The sequence below is a fragment of the Grampus griseus genome (genome assembly GCF_964374135.1).
Source record: "Grampus griseus genome assembly, chromosome: 15".
NCBI lineage: Eukaryota > Metazoa > Chordata > Mammalia > Artiodactyla > Delphinidae > Grampus > Grampus griseus.
Window position 1 is genome coordinate 55,599,155 of NC_139009.1, and position 17,302 is coordinate 55,616,456.

General features: G+C 39.9%; 1 long non-coding RNA gene across 2 annotated transcripts in view; it reads left to right on the forward strand.

Moving 5' to 3' along the window:
• Nucleotides 1-1,779: 1,779 nt before the first annotated feature.
• Nucleotides 1,780-17,302, forward strand: part of LOC309834022 — a 53,551-nt gene continuing 38,028 nt past the window's right edge. For both annotated transcript variants that reach the window (XR_014297832.1, XR_014297833.1), the window contains exon 1: nt 1,780-1,795. This is a non-coding gene — a long non-coding RNA (uncharacterized lncRNA). The remainder of the gene's footprint in view (nt 1,796-17,302) is intronic.

A 17,302-nucleotide genomic window follows, 5' to 3' on the forward strand; every position in this document is an offset into this window, starting at 1 on the left:
GGCCTCTTGCAGCTATTACTCTGCATTCCTGAGGCAGTGAAGAAGGCCATTACCGCCAGAGAGAGGCCTGGGATTAGCCAGGTGAACTTGGCTATCACCACCTGTCTTACGCTCCGTTCATTAGTTTCTTTAACAGTTTGCCTCAGCTATTTACACAGATAGGATTCCTGTCCAGCAGGGAGGAAAGTGTCAGGGTAAGCAAGCCATGGTCTGGAGCCGGAGGGTTAGTTTTATCCGACCATTCTTTTCTTCCCCATGATACAAAGGTTCTTTCTCCTCTTTTGAAAATCAGGCTTTCAATGGATGACTCCATTGTGGTACATTCCTATAGTAAAATAATATGTGACAATGAAAAGTGAGTAACCTAGAGCATGTATCAAAGTGAATATATCCCAAGAAGTATGGAGTTAAAAAAGCCCACAAATTATACATGTACAATAGGATACTACTTATGCAAAGTGTTAAATATGCAAAATGATCCTGTATATCGTCTAGGGAAATTTACATTTGTATAAGAGTATAAAAATACGCTCTAGGATGATAACCTCCAAATTCAGAAGCAGGGTTCCCTCTGGTGGGTGTTTGGACAGGAATGCATTTGGGAGGGGTGCACAAGGAACTACAACTATGCTTGTACTAGTTAATTTTTTAAGCTCGGTGGTGACCCCCATATTCTATTCAACATAGAATAGAATTCAACATATTCTATATTGTTATTCATCCTTTTTTGTGTATTGAAACATTTTATAATAAATAAACAAAAATTAGTCATTACAATAAGATTATAATTGGTTTTTATTCTCCATATCATTAAACTTCTAATATTCATTCATTTTCACCAGTTGCCAAATTACAGATTTTGGCTGAGAAATGAAGTTTAGGGGGGTGTTTTTTGATTTCAAAACTTGTAAGCGTTGATGAATTTTTCTTAGAAAGCAGGTTTACTTTCTGAAACAAATACATGGTATTATGTCAACCTAATTAATGATGTGGAACACAGGATTTTGAATAAATGCCGCTATAACCCTTTTTTCCAAAAAATTCTATAATTTATACATTAATTGATGAAGTATTTATTAAGACTACCATGTTATTGCACTGGGGTAAGTATCATGGTGGGTGGAGATGGAAAAAAATTTACGTAACAAAATGTAGAACACAGAATGAAAAGTGGAAGAATTTTAGCCAGTTTCCAAAGAGGAAATGCATCAAAGTACGATGTGCGTAAACCCACTGGGAGCAGCTGTACTAGAATGAATGAATGTGGTTTGCTGAGCTATTTCAGCCCTGTCCCAGCCTGGAATGGGGTGGCAGGAGCTGGACTTGGGTCAGGGCCTTCAGTAGCTGAGATCAGACCTCTCAAACTCCATCCAGGCCCATGTGCATCCTTTCCTGGATTCCCAATGTTATGAATCCAGGATTCATAAGGATCCCCTCCCCCTCTCCCCAGCCTGTCCCAGAGCTGTGGGTAATGCTGACATCTGGCACGCATGAGAATGCAAGGGGCACCTTATGAAAATGGAGATGTAAAGCCAGAAGAAGAGAAATGATGCAATTTCTTTCCCAGCTGAGGAGAAGGATAGCAGGAATGAATGTGGTCTGGGAAGAAATTTATATTAGGGGATAAACAAATGAGTTTTGTGCCCACCCCTTTCAGTCTCCTCAATGCCATGTTCATTTCTCTTTTTTGATTACCAGGTAGTGCTGTCCTCAGTCTCTTGGGACATACTTCTTTCTGGATCTGGCACAAACTACCCCTCAGGGCTTAAAGACATGCAGATGACAGATGATCAAGGTATGCATGTCTTAATCAAGCTGCCGTATTCACCCATCTAAAGAGCTGTTTAAAAAACACATCTAGCAGGTCTCAGCCTCCAATATTCACATCTTATTTACTCCAACTTTCACTTTTGAAAAATCTAAAGACATTCTCATGCAGGCTGTGACCAAAGGAAAGGGCAAGCTAAAATTCCGTCTGCAAGGGAAGGACATTTCTTTATTTGAAATTTACTTGCTGATTTTATTAGCTGCTGTCCTGACCTTTCAGCCAACTTAAGGACTGTTTACGTTAACACTGAAAATGTAAACTTGCATGGCCAGAGTGTTTTTCTAAATGATGCTCTTTAGATAGTTTTTCATTTGTTGGATGATAACGACTATTTTCTCTTTTGACTTTAAAACTGAAGGAAAGTACTGTGGCACAGCTTCCTTCTCTGTTTACAGACCGAGCACCTGCCACATGCCCAGCCCTGGGCTGGGTTCTTTCTACCCAATCCTATCCCTTTGCCCAGAGACCAGAGTCACATTTCAGAAATATTATTTCCACCTCGTACACTGTTGGTGGGAATGTAAATTGGTGCAGTCACTATGGAAAACCGTGTGAAGTTTTCTCAAAAAACTAAAAATAGAATTACCATATGACTCAGCAGCTCCATCCTGGGTATATATTTGAAAAAAAACAAAAACACTAATTCAAAAAGATACATGCACCCCAGTTTTCCTAGAAGCGTTATTTACAATTGCAAAGCTATGGAAGCAAACTATGTGTCCATCAACAGATGAATGGATAAAGATGATGTGATATATAAAGATAAAGATGATATGATATGATATATACATATATATATATATACACACACACACACACAAAATGGAATACTACTCATAAAAAAGAATGAAAACTTGCCATTTGCAGCAACAGGGATGGACTTGGAGGGCATTATGCAAGTGAAATAAGTCAGACGGAGAAAGACATACTGTATGATATGACTTAATGTAGAATCTAAAAAATACAACAAACTAGTGAATATAACAAAAAAGAAGCATACTCACAGATATAGAAAACAAACTAGTGGTTACCAGTGGGGAGGGGGGCAACATAGGGGTAGGGGAGTGGGAGTTACAAACTATTGGGTGTAAGATAGGCTATAAGGATGTATTGTACAACATGAGAAATACAGCCAATATTTTGTAATAACTGTAAACGAAGTTTAAATTTTAAAAGTTGTATAAAGATAAAAAAAAAATTATTTCCACATATCTACAGATAGAAGAGACCAGATATTAGAGAGTATCTCAGCACAAAACAAAGCAGTTTTGACCCTGGTATTCTAGAAGATTCCACTTGTTTTACTTTTGCTGATATTCCTTCAGGAAAAGTAATTTCATAGTGAAATGCTACAGATATAGGATGGGACACCACAAGTAGAAGATGAACAAAAAGGCTTACCTAGTAAATTTCTAAGTAAGCCCCTCTAGAAGTGCTCTGGGTGGGGAACACTTCATGGAATTTCTCTGCCAAATTGACCCCCTCCCCTGGAAATCACCGTGGGGGGTCCTTTCCCACGCTGGACTCCTGAGAAATGCAAAGCAGCTGATCCTCTTAAACCAAAGTTTGGGAGCTCTCACTTAGAAAGAGGTGCATGAAACAAAATGAAGTACGTATTTGACCATTACCTGCCGTTCTTTCCAGTTGGAAAATTCAGATCTTCCTTGAGCTATGATGAGATGCCATAGTAATAAGCCAGATTTCTACCTCACTTGGTGTTGTACATGATGTGCCTTATTAAATATTTCAAACTCACTAACACATGCACTGAACTATTCACTCAAGACCAGAGTGATCTGCTCAATGAAAAACCATTCATATCTTTGAAAAATAAAATGTACTGCTTTACAACAATTGATAATTCCCCTTTTCTGTGTACTTGATAAGTGTCAGGCCCTTCCAAGGTGTTTTTCATATATTATTCCTAATCATGATAAAAATCCAGAGAGGTGAGCATTATCGTAACTATTTCATAGGCGAAGAAACTGAAGTCGAGAAACAGTAACTGACCTGCTCAAACTTATACAGACAGAAAGTGGCAGCACTGGGGTGGAAAGTCATTTCTTATCTGATGCTGGAGTGAGCCCTTTGTTCACTTTACCAAACCTCTCCCATGTTTAAGACCATCAACATGGTCAGTGCGTGCCTGGTTAAGTAAATATGGTACCGAATCCATTTGCCTTGTTTAGAACAACCAGGAGAGAGATGAATTTCATTGACTTGACAGAGGATGAGTGTATTACAATTAGACATGTTTCATGATTCATGGGCCTTATCTTTGGAGAGGATCTTTGACAGGGAATTTGCCTTTTTGATAATGCATAGGACATGGGAGGGATTTTGCCAAAATAACATACTTTCTAGTACTTACCCTTTGCAGGGGGTTTTGATTGTTTCTCTTATCATTACATGGGATATTAACCTGGAGAGTTTACTCTCTTAGCTAATGAATGCCTGGACACAGTGAAATTTTAATTTTCAATCTTGCCAGAAATAAAAGCGTGGCAATGAGACACGTAAATATTACACTTAACACGGCAGTCCTTTCAGTGGCAGGAAAATTGCTTCTTTGTGGTACAAAAGAGACTTTCTATCTGCAACTTGTATAAAATAAGCCCTGATTTGGGGTTGTTTTTGGAGGGCAAAGGGTGATGTTGCCTATCTGATTGCACTTAGTGTTACATTTTAATCTATGATTTTTACAACCTGACATTGAAGTTCAGTTAGCTCAGATTACAAGCGAAGTAATTCACTCCTTAATGAAGTGTCCCCTGCATGACATATTGACCACGTGAGCTGACAATCATGGCTCTAAAACAGGCCTCGATTACATTTTCTTTTGTCATTGAAAGTAGGTTGTCAGTTAATAAACTTAAAACAAGGCATGCTGACCTGCCATTCTTCCAGAAGTATTTTATTGGAGCATCAGAGAAGCACATACTAACATCAACTATTGAAATGGAGGGAAAGAGTAAAAAATGCATATATTCAGTGTTCTTCAGATGAAGAGCCTTCCCCATGAATTTATACAAGTTCCCCGCCACATTTTTTTTTTTTTTCCCGGTACGTGGGCCTCTCACTGTTGTGGCCTCTCCCGTTGCGGAGCACAGGCCCCGGACGCGCAGGCTCAGAGGCCATGGCTCACGGGCCCAGCCGCTCCACGGCATGTGGGATCTTCCCGGACCGGGGCACGAACCCGTGTCCCCTGAATCAGCAGGCGGACTCTCAACCACTGCGCCACCAGGGAAGCCCTCCCCTCCACTTTTAATTCTGAAAAGAACTTTCAAACCTATAGAAAAGAAAAGTAGAAAACAGAGCACCATGAATATCTGTACACCTTTCACGTGCATTCAACCAACTGTTAACATTTTGTCACCATTGTGCGCTCTGGGTGTGTGTGTTTGTATTATTTTAGAGTAAATTCCAGACATCATGACACTTCACTCCTAAATACTTCAGCATGTATCGCCTAATGATTAGATCATTCTCCCCTATAACTAAATAACCATTATCACACACCTAAGAAAATGAACAATTCAATAATATAGTCTAACATATAGTTTATATTCCAGTTTCCCCAGCTGTCCCCAAAATGTATTTTAAAGCTGTCTTTTTAAAATGCAGATGTGAATCAAAATTTATACCCTATATTTGGGTGTTAAGCATTTATACAGAATTTTACCAGTAAAAATGAAGGCAGCTTTGATCCACAGTGATCTGAAAGGGCTGGTGATAAAGTGTTAGGAATGTTTTGTACCGGAGTATTTCTAATAGATTCTACTTGCAAAGTATGTATCCATCTTAGTGGTCGTTTTTTCCTAAAGTATTTCAATCAATTTCCCTCTTTATTATATTTAAATTGGTGGAATGGGGAAATATTATTACTGATTCATGATTTAAAAAATTTCAATCTCGGGGTTCCCTGGTGGCGCAGTGGTTGAGAGTCCGCCTGCCGATGCAGGGGACACGGGTTCGTGCCCCGGTCCGGGAAGGTCCCACATGCCGCGGAGCGGCTGGACCCGTGAGCCATGGCCGCTGAGCCTGCGTGTCCGGAGCCTGTGCTCCGCAACGGTAGAGGCCACAATAGTGACAGGCCCACATACCGCAAAAAAAAAATTTCAATCTCATAGAGCTATTATATGTTTTATTCTAAGGTTTCAAATAGTTGTTGGATTAAAACCCCAATCTAGAGGATTCATTCCAGCCCTACACAAAAAGGAAAAGAATCATGAACTTTCCTGTTTAAAGCAAAGTTTTTCAGCAATATGTTTAGGATGAATTATGTTTCAGATAATTGAGTTTTCTTCTAATTTAGACTTCTACTTCTCTTGAAAGCAAAATGTGTTACAATTAAAAGTGGAAAGAAAAATTAATTTCAAAGAATATTCACTGGGGCAAATGATGGTTTTATTACTGCCATGGACATTCAAAGATCAAGTTTAAGGGAATGTGATTGAATTCAGTGTCACAAATGCACTTGTCATGGATAATTACATGTAGCTAAGGTTTTGTAAAGTGGCTGTATGATTGCTTTAGAGTTGTACTTAAAGGAAATACCGAGAAACTGCATTTTGTGAGTTAGTTTTTGTGGATCTTATGTACTCTATTTTATGTCATATTTTCATCAGCAGTGCAAAAACTATTGCAGAAAATAGAAGAGGGGAACTGTGACCTTTTAAGTTCACTTGGTAGAAGACAGTAACTTTGTTTTCCAAATAGCAAAACAATATTATCCTTTTTCATATTAACTCATAAAAAGCCTTATGTTCAATGCAGTATATTTAAAAACACACTCCCCAAAACCCTTGTCCATTGGTGATTGCTATTGAATTTTAAAATTAGCTAGAATTTTTTTCCTCCAGAGTAGAAAAAAGATAGTAGAAAAAAGATAGTAGAAAAAAGACATATTTCATCACATCTAAGACATTTTTCAGCTTTTAATATTTGAAATAAAGCTGTATCTTAAAAGAGAAAAATTTTAAATTAGGAGTATTTTTTTCCTTCCTTAGTGATATTATATAAAGTTATTGTGCTTCTTATAGTTGATGGCTTCTTACTTTCCATAAAAAATAATGCTGAACAATACAATATTATGCTATACTATATGTACCCACCTATGAGTAATCCATAACAAACAGACATAGTTTAGTTTTTTATGAGGGTTCTAGAACTGAGTATTTGTATGGTTGAGAAATTAGACATGTGGTCCCAAAGACCTTATCACACAAAGAATGGGTCATCTTTGCATAAATCAGCAAACATTAAACTAGATTTACTCAGAAATATCAGTGGCTGATTTATCAAGTGCCTCTTTTTTTTTTTAGAAGTTTAGTAATTTATTTATTTATTTTTGCTGTGTTGGGTCTTCGTTTCTGTGAGAGGGCTTTCTCTAGTTGTGGCAAGGGGGGCCACTCTTCATCGCGGTGCGCGGGCCACTCACTGTCGCGGCCTCTCTTGTTGCGGAGCACAGGCTCCAGACGCGCAGGTTCAGTAGTTGTGGCTCACGGGCCTAGTTGCTCCGCGGCATGTGGGATCCTCCCAGACCAGGGCTCGAACCCGTGTTCCCTGCATTAGCAGGCAGATTCTCAACCACTGTGCCACCAGGGAAGCCCTATCAAGTGCCTTTGAAGGAACATAATTTAATGGTTTTAACCTAGTCAGCTCCTGCATTTCTATTTCTGGTTTTGGTCGGATTTATTTAAAGGGTTTCAACTTTCTATTCAGAGCATCAACCAGTTCTACTATTAGAAATGATGCTTTCAAAGTGCAGGCAATGTGGATGTCAGCCTGGTATCCACTCAGTCTGAGAGGAATGTTTCTATAGATAAACCATTTTGCTACTGAAAGCAATCTTAATACTGGAAGAAAGAATTCCCAGATTATTCTGAAGATACTAAATTTGTAGTTATAGTGTTTCCTTGTTTTATGAATGTGAAAACTAGCTGAATATTTCTATTGGAACCTGTCTGGTGGCCCAAGGAAAACAACTGTTTCAGCATTGTGGGAGATTTTGGACATTGGGATAACTTAATGCTGTTACAGAGGATGAGCGTTGTCATGAGGGCTCCCTGTTCTGGTCTGTGGAGCCTTCCGAATACATGCACAGGTCCTGGTAACTATACACACTTTTCATGTAGTTTAAGGTTATTCTGACCTCTCAAGTAAAAATTCTGTGTTTAAGCTGCAGCTTCAAAGTGCTACATTGCTACAATCACTAACCAATGGTCAAAATTCACTCACGGCCCAAGCCAGCCTGGCTGAACAGGGCTGCAACTCTAGAATATCAACTCAGCATGTACAAAGAACCTTAACTGATTCATGAAAAACCAGAGGCATCCACCCAATTTTCTATAATGAATCCAAGATCCTCTTAGACAAACATTTTGCCACAGACTCCTGGACACTAAGGCCTGTATGGCAGAGGCTTTGCTTTTTTTTTTTTTTTTTTTTGCGGTATGCGGGCCTCTCACTGTTGTGGCCTCTCCCATTGCAGAGCACAGGCTCCGGACGCGCAGGCTCAGCGGTCATGGCTCACGGGCCCAGTCGCTCCACAGCATGTGGGACCTTCCCGGACCAGGGCTCGAACCCGCGTCCCCTGCATCGGCAGGCGGACTCTCAACCACTGCGCCACCAGGGAAGCCCAGGCTTTACTTTTTAATTTGCATTTTCAAGTACCTTTTCTTGAAATCTATCTATAAACAGAAAAATACATAAATGATAAGCCTAGTGAATTTTCACAAACTGAATGTACCTGCAGGAAGTATCCAGCTCTAAAAGCAAAACATTTCCAGCTGCCCTAACCCCCCGCCCCCAGTTGCCTCCCTCGTGCCCCTTCAATTCAACTACCCCAAGGGGAATTTTTGTACCTTACGGATTTTGATCTCCATGAATGAGCTTGTTCCACATTTTGCCCAGTCCCATTAATTAAATGGACACAAACTCTTCTTTATTTTTAGTAACATCCTAAATACAGAAAGCCTGTCTCTTCAGGCCTGGATTTCTCAAAGCTGTCCTCAAGGAGTTGGTAGATATGAGGGGAAAGTGATGCCTTAGTTTTTTCACAGAAAATTCTCAAAGGATGTAGATGTGATCTTTCACCTCCATGCTTGCAGGGAAAAGGCTGCTTCATACTCTAGTTTCAGAAAGAAGCCGTTGAGAAGAAATAAAATAGGATGTCGGGGGCATCTCCCAAAAGAGTTATAATAGAGGCAGAAGGGGTGGTCTTGAGGCAAGTACACAGTCACGTTGATATAAGTACCTTAGTTATGGCAGAGGGAAAGCTGGGGTTTTCTGTGTCAGATAAGCAGAGTATCTAAATGCCTTTAAATGCTGGGGAAACCAAGGGCTAGGAGGAAATCTTGGAAAGTTAACTTTTTTGAATGTGGAAATGTAATGGGGACCACCTTCCGTATCTTCCAGTTTTATTGCCTACATGAGCTCCCAAATGTGATTAGTGCTAGGACCAGAAAACAAAAAAAAAAACTATTTTGTGAAATAGTTCCTTGTTATTAATGGGACAGCAAGAGGAGTGGGGAGCTCAGTTAGTCTCAGCTCCCTGTGCTGGGGGCTGCTGTGGAAGGAAATGGACTGGAGCCATCAACTCCTTTCCATGATTGTCGGTACAGACTTTATGAAAAGAATTCTAGGGCTTCCCTGGTGGCGCAGTGGGTAAGATCCACCTGCCAATGCAGGGGACATGGGTTCGAGCCCTGGTCTGGGAAGATCCCCCATGCCGTGGAGCAACTGAGCCCATGAGCCACAACTACTGAGCCCATGTGCCACAACTACTGAAGCCCACGTGCCTAGAGCCCATGCTCCACAACAGGAGAAGCTACCACAATGAGAAGCCCACGCACCGCAATGAAGAGTAGCCCCTGCTCGCCACAACTAGAGAAAGCCTGCGCGCAGCAACAAAGACACAACACAGCCAAAAATAAATAAATTTAAAAAAAGAAAAAAAGAATTCTAGAGATGTTAATATTTGACTCTAAGGCTTTTAATTGTGTATGGCTTGGCAGTGGGGCAGGGTTGGACATGTCACTGAAATTTGCAAGTGATGCATGCCCACCATTCTGAGAACTATATCCCCTGCCTGTATGATTTAGCATGACAACCAGATTACATTTATACAATTAATTAATGTTTGCTTGACCACTTTTATCCAATTTCTTTCCATAGCACATAAAAGAGAACCTGACATAAATTCCTCTTTCAAAACAATTGACTTAGCAACTGCTGACCTTCTGTTCTGTCATTCTAAGGATTGATTGGATATTGTTGAATTGTTTCATTCTACAGTAATTAAACATAAAATTAATTATGCTAGTAACCCATTATTTCCCTGAACCAAGGACTAAGTCATTTGTTTTCGCTTGGTTACTCTGAGAATCTGCCATTAGAAGAGCAAGAGAAAAAAATCACACTGTTGCAAACAGAAACTAAATATTTTAAGGCACATTTTAATGGCTAAAATATAATCTGAAAGCTCCTAATTTCCATATGCATAACATTGAATTTGTTTAATGTCATTTAGGCTATAAATTTTTTACCTTATGATTCGGTCATTTAAATATTTTCTCAGGTGGCTAATCATTTAGAAAACATGTCAAAGAAGAATATATGTTAAGAAAGAGAGATGGATGGATAAGACCAGAAGCGACGCTAAAGTCATCATGAATCTCTTAGTTCTTGATCTGGTTTGCTGCTCAGCCAAAATGAAATTTAGTTCACAAGTCATTTTCTTTGTTGGTTTTGTGTAGAAAATGCTTAAAATTACCCTGATATTATGAACATTAAGTCTGGTGCTGAGAGGCACACAAGGCTGACAGGACTAAATTGTCAAAATGTGTGTGCTGAGAGAAGCCAAAATAGGTTTTTGTGGTTTTCATTAGTGCAGGTCATATTAATATAATTAACATGATTGAAGATAATACCACTGGATGAGGCAGCAGATACCTAGCCTTGACCTATTACTCACCCGTAGGCTATAAAATGATGCACCTGACAAATGGGTATTGCAATCTTACATATTTAATATTTGGAATCAGCCTTTTGCTATGGGTTTCCCTATGGCTTTGAGGTATGCTCTGAACTTCAGTAGAGGAAATTCTTGGTGCTTTTCAAAATTCACAACTATGATCAGCATTTTCAGTATTGAGCAAATTTTTGTATTATGGTTAGACTTCCTGCAATTTGGATTCTCATAGTATCTGTTGTTTCCTTTGCTGTGTACCCCGTCCTTTCATCTGGCAACTGTAGCTCTTCCTTATGCTGGAATCTTCTCCTAACCTGCCTGTGGTTCTAGTTGGGGCTGTGAATTGTGATCTCCCACTATTCTGGTCATGGAGTGGGCGTGGGACCCAAGAGAGCCATTTCATGACCCTTTTCAGGATTTGTCCAGTTGGAAATAAGAGGAATGTCCTGTGGCAAACAAACTGCCTACCAATATCTATTGTCCCCTTTTTCCTGATGAACAAAGTCCCACTTTTTTTTTGTTTTTTAGCGCGGGTATGTTCCCAGTTGAAAATACCCATCTCCTCACACTGTCCTGGGACCACAGATGCTCATTTGCAGCCCATGTGGTATAAATGAAAGTCTGCTATGTGGGGCTTCTGGAACATTATTGTCCTGATGAAAGGGGTCACTGTCAGCTGGCAAGTGAATTTTGCCCTTACTTCTGTCCCCTCTGCTGGAAACTTGTGCATGATGACGTCTTCAGCCTGCTAAGAACAATGGAGTAGGACTTGGGAGGACCTTGAGTCATTGAGAACATCTCAAGTAGCTGCATCAGCCTCAGTCTGCTCACCTTTGTAAATCTTACTATGTCAGAAAACCTCTATTTAGTTATGCTACTGTGTGTGAGTTGCTGTTACATTCAGAAGGACATGGTCCTAACGGGTATGGTCCTTTCCCTACGTTGGGACTGCATATAGAGAAGGTAAGTCTGAGAAAATGAAGACCATCTATAGAAAAAAGAGTCAAGAGACCAATAACAAGTCCAGATTTTCAAGTCTCTTGTGTCTAAATTTCTCTGCAGCCTGAGGCTGTGTTATATGAACCAATGGAATCCTGTTCTGCTGAAGTTTCTTAAAGTTTGGTTTCTGTCACTCACAAATAACAATTCCTGGAGATATGAAAATAAAAGCACACTCTCCATGCAAGAAATATCCCAAACCTATTAGTACTTCCCTTAGCTCCCTAGCTGCTGGGATGAGAAGAAAGAATTTGAGTTCTTGATTTGATGGTGCTTGTTTAGGGGCTTTGGAATATCACCTCACATTTCCTCATCTTCAAAAAAACGAGAGTGGATTAGATGACCCCCTAAGATACTTTCGGTTCTAAATGATTATGATCCCATGCTAATTTTCCACAGTATGGGCTAGGAAAGTAAGTATGGAATACATAAATCAATAGAAAAGAAATGTATTTAGAGATTTTCCATAAAAACCCACTTCTACAAATTAATAAAAAAGAAAGAAGTTAGGGCACAAGTAAAATTTGCTGTGGATGTGGTCATGCAGGTCCTAAGTGTTCTTTGTCTACGAAGGTGGTATTCACAGAGTGAAGGAATGAGACAGGCTTTCCTGAGGATTAAATGACTTCTAAGCATCAAATTGTAGATCTGAAGAGGACTTCATCACATACTTAAAACCATCATAATAACAATAATTATAGCTAACTATGTACTATGAACTCTGCTAGGTATTTTGCACCAATTATCCCATTTCATCATCATAATGATGCTTTAAGCTATATGATCATATTCCCATTTTATAGCTATTTGTTTTATTGTTTTACTTATAATCTGAATAAGTCCTGTTTTGAAAATAGTCGGAGCTTAGTATTTGCTTTTCTTAATAAAGCAGGGAAATCTGAATACCAATGTTAAATCCAAAGCTATTTCTCCATTTCCTCATTGCATATTAAAGGAAATAACGGGTTCCGATGGAAATGCTGATTTGGAGTTAATGGTGTAATTGCATCCAAAACAATTTAGTTTATTAATATAGTGGTGCAAGAGAGGCTTCTTCCACTACATGGTCAGCGGAAATTCAGAGGCACTCATTGAAGCAAAGTTGCACTGACCTGGGAGAAAATATGGATGAACAAAAATCTGTATACAAAATTGACTTGGTAGGGCTTCCCTGGTGGCGAAGTGGTTAAGAATCCGCCTGCCAATTCAGGGGACATGGGTTCGAGCCCTGGTCCGGGAAGATCCCACCTGCCGCGGAGCAACTAAGCCCACGTGCCACAACTACTGAGCCTGCGCTTTTGAGCCCGTGAGCCACAACTACTGAAGCCCATGTGCCACAACTACTGAAGCCTGCGTGCCTAGAGCCTGTGCTCCGCAACAAGAGAAGCCACCGCAATGAGAAGCCCTCGCACCGCAACGAAGAGTAGCCCCCGCTCGCTGCATCTAGAGAAAGCCCGCGCGCAGCAACGGAAGACCCAACGCAGCCAATTAAAAAAAAAAAAAATTGGCTTCGTAACAAATGTTGAATTAGACTTAAGAGCCATCAAATGGCTTCTGTCCAGACAATTTTTGCCTCTGGGAGTAGGTTTTATTTATTTTTTATTTTTTATTATTTTTTTTTTTTTAGGTACGTGGGCCTCTCACTGTTGTGGCCTCTCCCGTTGCGGAGCACAGGCTCCAGACACGCAGACTCAGCGGCCATGGCTCACGGGCCCAGCCACTCCGCGGCATGTGGGATCTTCCCGGACCCGTGTCCCCGCATCGGCAGGCGGACTCTCAACCACTGCGCCACCAGGGAAGGCCCCAGGGACTAGGTTTTGAAGGGAGACACAGCTAACATTTGTTGAGCCCCTTCTGTGAGGCAGGCATTGGGCTAAGATCCTCTCCACACTGCATCTCATTAAATCGCCAAGGCAGCCCAGGGAGACAGGTAGAATTGATTCCATTTTACAGAGGAGAAACGGAGAGATTAAATGACTTGCTCACGGTCACACAGGCAGGCAATGGTGGATGGGGCTCTGAATCCAGCTGTCTCACCCACCAGAGTCCAAGCTCTCATAGCCGGTGGGAATGTGGTATGTCAGTTTCCCAAGTTCCATGATGAGAAAAGTCCAGATGTCTAGTGAATGAAGGCAAGTGTCAGCTGTTGACTGTGACTGGTTTTGTACTCTGAGATAGCAAAGAGCTGAGAATGAAGAGTTTAACCTAAGGAAAATTAGTTGAGTGGGCTATATAACTGAATTTGTTTTCATTCTCCAAAGATTTTCTCTGGAAGCTCCCAGCCTATGTTGAAAGCAGCCTTTTGTAAGTTTTACTGAGTTGACGTCTGGGCTTTTTCTTCCAAGGAGATAGATGTAAACCTCTTGATTTGGTGTTTTCCCAGCACGGGAGATAGAAAATCAGAAAAGTATCTTGTCCTGGTTGATCTGTTCTTATGTCTCAAGGAAAGGGTATAAATTGAACTGTTTCAATGTTCCATGAGTCTGAAACACTCTCCTTGAAGTGAGAAAAAACAGAATATTTTCATATCGCTCGGTTTGGGGAGCAGAAGAAGAGAAAGTATTTAGTTATCCCTGTTCACCAAAAGGTAGTGGAATGGGTTTGGGTCTCCCTGAAAATAACTGGTGCCACTTATGTCCTCTCTTTTGTCTTCCTCACCATTCAAGTAAGGTCTGTAAGTTGTTAAAAACCTCTAGGGAGGCAGATAACAAACACTTCCTCTTAGTAACCCTCTGAGCCCGTCTCAGTGCTTAATAATCCGTATGGAGGGACATTTCCCCTCTAAGTAAACCTAAATTATTATCGTGCAGGTTAATTCCATTTCCTCTCTTCTCTCCAGTGTGGAGGAAGAATAGCTGTTTACCATCGTCCTCAGAGTAGAATTGAACACACCCGAACACAGAGGCATCCACTCATCCTTAGACTCCATCATTCAAGCAGAATAGCCTTGATATGTCAGTTGTTCTCAGTGGTTCTCTGACCAGAAGCACCAGCATCTCCTGCGAACCTGCTAGACATGCAGATTCTCAGGCTCCACCCCCAGACCTGCTTAATCAGAACCTGAGGGTGGGCCCAGCCATTGGGGTTTTGAGAAGCCTTCCAGGGGATTTTCATACTCCTTCAAATCTGAGAATGACTGATATGGTAGTTCTGATCAGATGTGGGTAATTATTACTAATAATAATCCTAACGATTCATTTTTTTTAAGTTTGTGTGAATGTCTGCATATAACAATGCATACATTTATGCATTTATTTATGTGAGACACTGGCAGCTGTACCTAGGTTTCCGTGTAATCGGAATTTAACAGATGGAAATGGTGCTCTCTGTTCAGGCACAAACGTGCAGAGCTGACATTTCGCTTGTGGCCACCTGGGTTTTACATCATAAGTGTACAGCTCATACAAATAAGAGAAAATACAGGTGGGAAAAGAGAAAACAGTGAGAAAGGAAAACGCTCCGAACAGATAATCATTATTCTCTTTATTTTTGTTTTCTCTCAGATTTTGCTTCCTATACACAACAGAGAAAAAATTCTCCCAAGTGAAATAATACTATGCACACGGTCTTCTTCTTCTTTGTTTTTACCCATTTTATCAACATATTTTATTTGACTCAACCTCTTCAAAATATTATTATTTCAACATATAATCAGTATAAAGTTATTAATGAGATATTTTATGCATACAGTTTTCTAATCTGCATTTTAACTTAAGAATATGCCATGAGTGCCAGCAAGACAACACACACACACACACACACACACACACACACACACGGTCATTTTTAATAGTTCCATAGCCCATGGCTAATTACCTATTGATGGACCATTAGGTTATTTTCAGTTTTCCCCCTTCCTTCTCTCCCTCCCTCCCTTCCTTCTTTTTTCCTTCCTTTCCTTCATTCTTTCCGATTTTAGAAAACTAAATGGAAAACTAAAGAACTAATGGAAAACTAAAGTTTTCCATTAAGCAATGAATAAAGAGGTGAGACAAACGACAAAATCCTCAGACTTGTGTGGCTAAGACCTCACTGTTCTCTACCAGTTTTATGAAAACTAGAAAACCAGTGTTAGCTGGCTTTCTGTTTCATTATACATCCTCCATTTTTTGAGGAGTTTCAGGTATTCTTTGGGCTTATAATTAGACATGATTGGGAAGACTTTTTTTGGGAATACTAATGTGTGGTACATTCTACACGTAGCCTTGCTATTCTTAAGAAATCTATTTTGAAAGTTTGATCAATTTATATTGATGTTGATTCACTGGTACCTTTCCCCTGATTTGCTGTGACTGCAAACGTATGTTTTTAGAAAGATGATTCAGGTTTAGGAGCAGTTTATACCTGTGAGATATGGTAACATTAACTAGAGGGCCTGAGAATGGCACCCTTGGCTTTGGCTTCACGAGCTCACAGTGGAGCAAGCCTTTAAGAATTCCAGTGGTAGTACATCCTGTACAGAAGAACTGTAGCCTGAGGAATGTTTTGAGTTTCTCCCAAACGTTTTAAATGATGTTGCTGTAGTCCTTATGCAATTTGTAGCATCTCTTGCTTTGGACTTTATCCTTTACAGAGATTTTGTTATGATAAAACTAACTAGGCAAAACCCGTCTCCCACCATTTTATTTCTTTTCTTCCCATGCTGTCACATTAGGATGTAAAAAGTGTTTTCTCTGAATAGAGTAGAAAAAGAAAGATCTTATTTTCAAATTAACTTGGAAAGGTGTAAATTTTTTAAAAATCAAACATTCCTATAGCAGACAGTTTTGTATTTTAGAAATAGTAACTCATTTAATGTTTATATGAGTTGGGTATGACTATTATTCTCATTTTGCAGGGGAAAATGAGGCACAGAGTAACTTTCTCAAGGCCACACAGCTAGGAAATAGAAGAACTGGGATTCAAACATAGATAGGTTGGCTAGAGTCCATGCTTTTACCCATGTATTATGTAATGTACTATGAAGCTTTTATGGGATTATTGCTCTAGTTAAGTCATTCAAGGTCATTGCCTCTAACCTTGGGTTTAAGGTAGAAAGGTTCATGTTTGAGGATTTATGGATTAGGAGCTGCAGCAATGGTCCAGATTTTCTATTTTCCTCCTATTCAAAGTGATGAGATTAAAAATCTGACATTTGTAAAGGACAATCATTCCTGAATTGGGAGGGGGTGTTGTTTCTACTATTTAAGTAGGGGTTTTGTAGGAATGGTTGAATTTATTGAGAAAAATGTGCTGTTTTGTATCTGGATTCCAATACTATATATTTTTTTCTAATAGAGGTTAACTTCTCAAAAGGACAGTTGGCGAAGAAAGCTTGAACTAGAACTAGGCTGTTGGCATACACCTCCCATCTTCTCCTTTTGCTCTATCCCTTCACCCAACCTTGCAGAAAGTAAAAATGCCAGGAAGAAAAATGGAGAAAGTGATACTATTAAATATAGAACAGGTGCTATTTTCATAGATGTTTGTGGTGTTGGGAAGTTTTCGCTCTCTTATTTTTT